The sequence below is a fragment of the Lathyrus oleraceus genome, chromosome 4 (genome assembly GCF_024323335.1).
Source record: "Lathyrus oleraceus cultivar Zhongwan6 chromosome 4, CAAS_Psat_ZW6_1.0, whole genome shotgun sequence".
Taxonomy (NCBI): Eukaryota; Viridiplantae; Streptophyta; class Magnoliopsida; order Fabales; family Fabaceae; genus Lathyrus; species Lathyrus oleraceus.
In genome coordinates, this window is record NC_066582.1 from 287,632,287 (window position 1) to 287,639,907 (window position 7,621).

Below are 7,621 nucleotides of genomic sequence, written 5' to 3' on the forward strand. Positions count from 1 at the left end.
AGATAACCATACAGCTTATAACAGGAAGACTTAGAGTGTCCAGCTTTCCCACAGTAATGGCATCTCCATCTTTGGTGTCTGCCATACTGTTGTCTTCTCTTCTGCTGTTGCTGATGAAGGTGGGTAGGGTAACCATACAGCTTATAGCAGAAGGCCCTTGAGTGTCCAAATTTCCCACAGTAATGACATCTCCATCTTTGGTGTGACATATGATGTGACATCTTGGAACTCCTCTTACTATTGCTGCATTTAGGTTTAGCTTGAGGTTTGCAGCCAGTGTAGCTACTTTCAACCTTGGTTTTATGGTACCCTAATCCAGATTTGACTCCTGTGACTTGTCCAGTCTGAAGAATCTTATCTAAGGAGTCAGATCCATTGTTCAACATCCTTACATACTTGGTTGTTTCTTCTAGTTTTGAGTTTAAGAGCACAACTTCAGTCTTTAGCTTGAGGATAGTTTCCACATGTTCTGCTTTTTCTTTCTCCAGTTGGACTATCTTCTGGCTCTCAACTTGTTGATCTTCTTCTAGCTTGACCTTTAGAGCCACAGCTTCTGTTTTCAATTTGGAGATGGTTTCCAAGAATTCTACCTTCTCATTCTCAAGTTGAGTTATGTCCTTTTCTTGATTTAAAGACTGTTTGTTCAGTTCAACACTTTTCTGACACAGTTCTCTGTAGGTAGAGGCCAATTCCTCAAAGGTTACTTCACCATCACTTGACTCTTCAGTTACAAGATTTGCAGCCTCTTCAGTGTCACTCTCATCAGACCATGTGGAAGCAAGGCTCATCTTTTGTTTCTAAAGGTAGGTCCCATATTCAAACCTGATGTGTCCATACCCATCACATTCATAGCACTGAACCTCTTTTCCTTCTTTGGGCTTCTCATCTGCTCTTGCTTTTCTTCCAGCATTGTTGGATTTACTGATGTCAGACGAGATGTTCTTGACATTTGCCTTGGATCTGACATCCATTTTCTTTAACAGTCTGTTAAACTGTCTCCCCAGCATTGTAACTTCATTGGCCCATTCTTTATCCATATCTTGACTGTTTTCCTCTTCTGTGTTGGAAACAAAGGCAATGCTCTTGGTTTTCTTTTCAGTTCCCTCAATCAATCCCATCTCAAAGGTTTGGAGGGAGCCAATTAACTCATTTACCCTCATGTTGGAGATGTCTTGAGACTCTTATATGGCAGTTACCTTCATAGCAAATCTCTTGGGGAGTGACCTGAGAATTTTTCTTACCAGTTTTTCATCTGTCATCTTTTCTCCCAGGGCTCCTGAGGCATTAGCAATTTCAAGGATACTCATGTGAAATTCATGAATATTCTCTTCTTCTTTCATCCTTAAGTTTTCAAACTTGGAGGTGAGTAGCTGTAGTCTAGACATCTTCACCCTGGATGTGCCTTCATGAGTGGTCTTGAGAATGTCCCAAGCATCTTTAGCTATTTCACAATTGTTTACCAATCTGAAGATGTTCTTGTCCACTCCATTGAAGATGGCATTCAAGGCTTTAGAATTCCCAAGGGCTAGGTCATCCTCCTCCTTGGACCATTGTTCCGCAGGCTTTTTCTCAATGGTGGCTTCTCCTTCTTTAGTAACAACAGGATGCACCCAGCCTGTCAAGACAGCTTTCCACGCCTTGTTATCAAGGGATTTTAAACAAGCAACCATTCTTGGTTTCCAATAGTCATAGTTAGAACCATCCAAAATTGGTGGCCTATGAACAGATCCTCCATCCCTCTCCATTGTACCAGAAAGTATACTCCCTAGATCTCACCCAGAGCCAGAGCAGGATGCCTGCTCCGATACCAATTGAAATTCTGGTATCAGATATAAGATGTCGAAGGTAATGTCACGACACTAATATATGTTAATACACAATGCATAATAAACAGAATTGTAAAGCAATCAACACAAGCAATTGTTAACCCAGTTCGGTGCAACTCACCTACGTCTGGGGGCTACCAAGCCAGGAAGGAAATCCACTAAAATAGAATTAGTTTAAAGACTATCCGTACACTTCACCAAGTTATAGTCTTTCTCACCTAATCTTTACCCGTGCAATTTATACCTAAGCACTCTTAGATATGAGAACCTACTCACTTCCCTTACAATCACACATCCGTGATTTTAAACACTAATCCCTTGTGAAAATAAAATACTTTTCAACTACAATATTCTTGATTTTACTTCACAGTTTCAATCAAGAAGACACACTCTTGATCTTGCTTCAAAGCTTTGATCAAGAAGACAAATCAGTCCAATTCAATCATCTATAGATGACTTGAATGACCTACAGACACAAACCCTAGCTCTCTCTCTAAATTTCGCTCAGTATTGGTTGTGTGTACAATCAGGTTTTCTAAGTCCCTTTTTATAGAAACATTGGACAACTTGAAAACCCTAAATATATTTTCCAATTAAATCTTTTCATATCAGCTGTAAAGATCTCCTTGGAAAATAAATAAATCTGGTTGATATCCCTGATAGATTGGGCCAGCTAGCCATATCTTCAATCAACCAATGATTGCCACCAATTGTGTAATCACAAAACACCAGACATTCATACTGAATATTCTGTGTACAGGATGTCATGACATCGGGTCTGACATCTGGAAAAATCCTGCATAATCCAGTTTCCTTTTATAGCAGGTACAGCCATATCAGTTACCATGACAATGAGTATGTCAACTGAAACAATCTTGTAGCATATGTCTTCCATATAAGCTCCAGCAGGTACAACCAATATCAGAAGCCTTGTCTTTGTATGTGGGATTATGAACCAATCCTGCCTTGCATATCTTCTTTAACTCCAGCAGGTACATAGGATATCTCATGTTAAGACATCACACATAACATCTTGTGAATACTCTTTGTTTTACCAAAATTGCTGCCAACACTTAGAATCAACAAATTCGGACGTCATTTTTGCAAACAAAACAGTAAAAATGAAAATGTAAACAGAGATATACTGAATAACATGAGTTTATTAATCGAATGGCCTCTGAATAGGCATTTACATCAAGAAGCAATCCCTGGAAAGAGGTAATCACACAAAAGATAAAAACAAGAATTAATCTAAGGGCAATGTGAAATGGATTTCTATAGGGTTCCAATTCTGCTATGACTCGCTGTCTTCAAGATCCTCCAGATGATCGACTTTCTGAAAAGAGTGATTGGAATGTTTCCTATCTTTCGAAAGTTTCCAGTTATCGACATGGGATGAGATTCAGAACTACTCTTTATGCGAAGTATTTTTTAACTACGTCTGGGTTCACAGGGGAAGTGAAGTTTTCACCATCCATAGTTGCAAGCATTAAGGCTCCACCATCAAAAACCTTGGTGACAATATACGGTCCATCATAGTTAGGTGTCCACTTGCCCTTGTGATCTGTCTGAGGAGGAAGGATCCTTTTCAACACCAAATCTCCGACTTGGAAGCATCGTGGACGCACTTTCTGATCAAAGACTCTCTTCATCCGACTCTGATACAACTGCCCATGACAAATGGCTTCCATTCGCTTCTCTTCGATAAGACTCAACTCGTTGAACCTTGTTTGAATCCATTCAGCTTCATCTAACTTGACATCCAACAGGACTCTTAGAGAAGGAATCTCCACTTCCACAGGTAGGACTGCTTCCATACCATACACAAGGGAATAAGGGGTTGCCCCGGTCGATGTACTTACTGAAGTACAGTACCCATGCAAGGCGAAGGGTAGCATCTCATGCCAATCTCTGTACGTGACGACCATCTTCTGCACAATCTTCTTTATGTTCTTATTTGCTGCCTCAACAGCGCCGTTCATCTTAGGGCGATAAGGGGAAGAATTGTGATGCTGAATGTTGAAGTTCTGGCACAACTCCTTCATCATCTTATTATTGAGATTAGAACCATTATCAGTAATGATTCTTTCGGGAATCCCATAACGACAAATGATTTCTTTCTTAATGAATCGGGCAACCACATGTTTGGTGACATTCGCGAATGACGCTGCTTCGACCCACTTGGTGAAATAGTCTATGGCAACAAGGATGAAGCGATGTCCATTGGAGGCGGTCGGCTCAATCTTTCCAATCATATCAATGCCCCACATAGCAAAAGGCCATGGCGAAGGCATCACATTCAAAGGATTTGGCGGCACATGTACCTTAGTAGCATAAATCTGGCATTTATGGCACTTCCGAGCATATTTGAAACAATCAGATTCCATGGTCATCCAGTAATAACCCGCTCTCAACAATTTCTTAGCCATTGCATGTCCGCCGGCATGAGTACCGAAGGAGCCTTCATGAACTTCCTGCATTAACATGTCTGCTTCATGTCTATCCACGCATCTGAGCAAAACCATGTCGAAGGTCCTCTTATACATAACATCGTCTTTGTTCAAGAAGAAACTGCCTGCCAATCTTCTCAAAGTCTTTCTATCATTGTTGGATGCCTCTGCAGGGTACTCTTGATTCTTCAGAAAGCACTTGATGTCGTGGTACCAGGGTTTGCCATCAACTACCAGTTCAGCAGCAAACACATACGCGGCCCTATCAAGGCGCGTAACATCGATCCTGGGAGCATAGTTCCACCGAGTCACTTTGATCATGGAGGATAGAGTAGCAAGAGCATCTGCCATATGGTTCTCATCACGAGGTATATGATACAACTTTACTGTTGTGAAGAAAGTCAACAGTCTTCTCGTGTAATCTCTGTAGGGGACCAGATTAGGCTGGAGGGTGTTCCAATCACCATTCACTTGATTGATCACTAGAGCTGAATCTCCGAAGATGTCCAGAGTCTTGATTCTCAAATCAATGGCTTGCTCAATACCCAAAATATAGGCTTCATACTCAGCTTCATTATTGGTGCACTCAAAAGTCAGACGAGCGGTGAAAGGCATGTGGGCACCTTTCGGAGTAGTAATGACAACACCAATTCTACTTCCTCTGGCATTGACAGCCCCATCAAACAACAAAGTCCATTTTTTGTCTGGATAAGGTCCCTCCTCAACAACTGGCTCTTCGTAGTCTTTCATCTTGAGGAACATGATGTCTTCATCTGGAAAATCAAACTTCATCGGCTCATAATCTTCAACCGGCTGTTGAGCAAGATAGTCTGACAGAATACTCCCCTTGATGGCTTTCTGGGATGTATACTGGATATCGTACTCTGTCAGTACCATTTTCCAACGAGCAACCCTTTCGGTGAGAGTTGGCTTCTCGAATATATACTTGACTGGATCCATCTTGGAGATCAATAAGGTTGTGTGAGTCAGCATATATTGTCTCAAACGCTTAGCAGCCCATGCAAGTGCACAACATGTCTTTTCAAGCATTGAGTATCTCGATTCGCAGTCTGTGAATTTCTTACTCAGGTAGTAGATGGCATGCTCTTTCCTACATGTCTCGTCGTGTTGACCGAGAACACAACCCATGGAATTATCGAGTACTGTCAAGTACATAATCAGTGGTCTCCCTGAGACTGGAGGCATAAGGATAGGAGGATTCTGCAAATACTCTTTTATCTTCTCGAAGGCGCTTTGACAATCGTCATTCCACCTGATGGCCTGATCTTTTCTCAACAGCTTGAATATTGGCTCACATGTGGCTGTTAGGTGAGAGATGAACCTTGCAATGTAATTCAACCTCCCTAAGAAACCACGGACTTGTTTCTCTGTTCTTGGCTCAGGCATTTCTTGTATCGCTTTCACTTTGATCGGATCCACCTCAATCCCTTTTCCGCTAACAATGAAACCCAGCAGTTTTCCAGATCTCACCCCGAACGTACATTTGTTCGGATTAAGCCTCAGCTTGAATTTCCTCAAACGCTCAAATAGTTTCTGCAAATTCACCAAATGTTCTTCTTCTGTCTGAGATTTGGCAATCTTATCGTCAACATAAACCTCGATTTCATGATGAATCATATCATGGAAAAGAGTCACCATCGCTCGTTGATATGTTGCCCCAGCATTTTTCAGACCAAACGGCATCACCTTGTAGCAGAAGGTGCCCCATGGGGTTATGAATGTTGTCTTCTCCATGTCTTCTGGTCCCATCTTGATTTGATTATAGCCAGAAAAGCCATCCATGAAGGAGAATATCGAGAACTGAGCTGTGTTATCCACCAAAACGTCAATGTGAGGTAATGGGAAATCATCCTTAGGGCTAGCTCTGTTCAGATCCCGGTAGTCGACACACATCCGTACCTTTCCATCCTTCTTAGGTACTGGAACGATATTTGCAACCCATGACGGATAATCTGTAACTGCTAGAAACCCTACATCCAACTGTTTTTTCACTTCTTCCTTTATCTTGACAGCCATCTCTGGTCTTGTTCTTCTGAGCTTCTGCTTGACCGGAGGACAACCTTCTTTGAGAGGCAAGCGGTGTACCACGATGTCTGTGTCAAGCCCGGGCATGTCCTGATAAGACCAAGCGAAGATGTCAACATACTCTTGCAGCAATTCAATCAACCCCTTCTTCACATTATCTTCCAAAGCAGCCCCTATCTTGATTTCTTTCTTGACGTCCTCGGTGCCAAGATTAATCGCTTCAGTAGACTCTTGATGCGGTTGAATGACCCTTTCCTCTTGCTTTAATAGCCTGGTAAGTTTTTCAGGGAGTTCACAGTCTTCATCACCCTTTTCTTCAGTTTGAAAGATCGGATTTTCGAAGTCGAAGCGAGCCATAGCAGAATCGTTATCAATAGGATCCGGTGATGTGCATCTGCATGAGTGATGGTATGTGCTTACGAGTGTGAACAAGGAATGAAAGCTAAACAAAACATTGCCAAAATGTATTTTTTTTTTAAAAAAATTGCAAAAATAGAAAGACAGTGAACAAAATATTTGAATGCAAAAAGACGTCCTTTATTTATGATAAAAATGCAGGTATTCGCATAGATGAGCCCTACAATGAGTCATTACGCCCTGGGCGGAACGTAAGACTTAGACATGCATGAATAAACAAGAAAAATTACTCTTCCAGAAAAGTGACTTGGACAATCTCCTCAGAAGACCAATTATTGATGACTTCACCCGGGATCCTCGGGGGCACCCATTTATCGATGTCGCAATCACTATCCCCATCTTCATCGTTGACCGTAGAGACCTGGCCATATTGGATGACGCCAACGCTGGAGAAAGTAATCGGCCCCTGACGAGTCTGAAGTGTTGGAGTTGTAGAAGTCAGAGCTGATTGATACCCAATCCCGAACTTGTCTTCTTTCATTGGTAACTCCAACAGACATCCCCAACCAGGGGCAACGCCCGAATCTACCAAGGCATGTGCCTGCTTGAAGGATGAGATATAGGCACCCACTTTAACTTCTTCCACCGGAGCTGTATCCTTGATCTGCACTGCCTCAAAGGCCTGACATAGGGTCTCATGAAATTCACCTTCTACCTCTACATACTTGAATGTAGACAGGTTACTGACCAGAATATCCTCCTCACCACAGACGGTGATAATCCTTCCATCGACTGGGAATTTAATCTTCTGATGTAAAGTTGAAGAGACTGCCCCATCGTTATGGATCCAAGGACGACCCAACAGGATACTATAGGAGGGACTGATATCCATCACATAGAAAATGGTGTTGAAGGTTTGTGATCCAATCTGAATTGGCAATT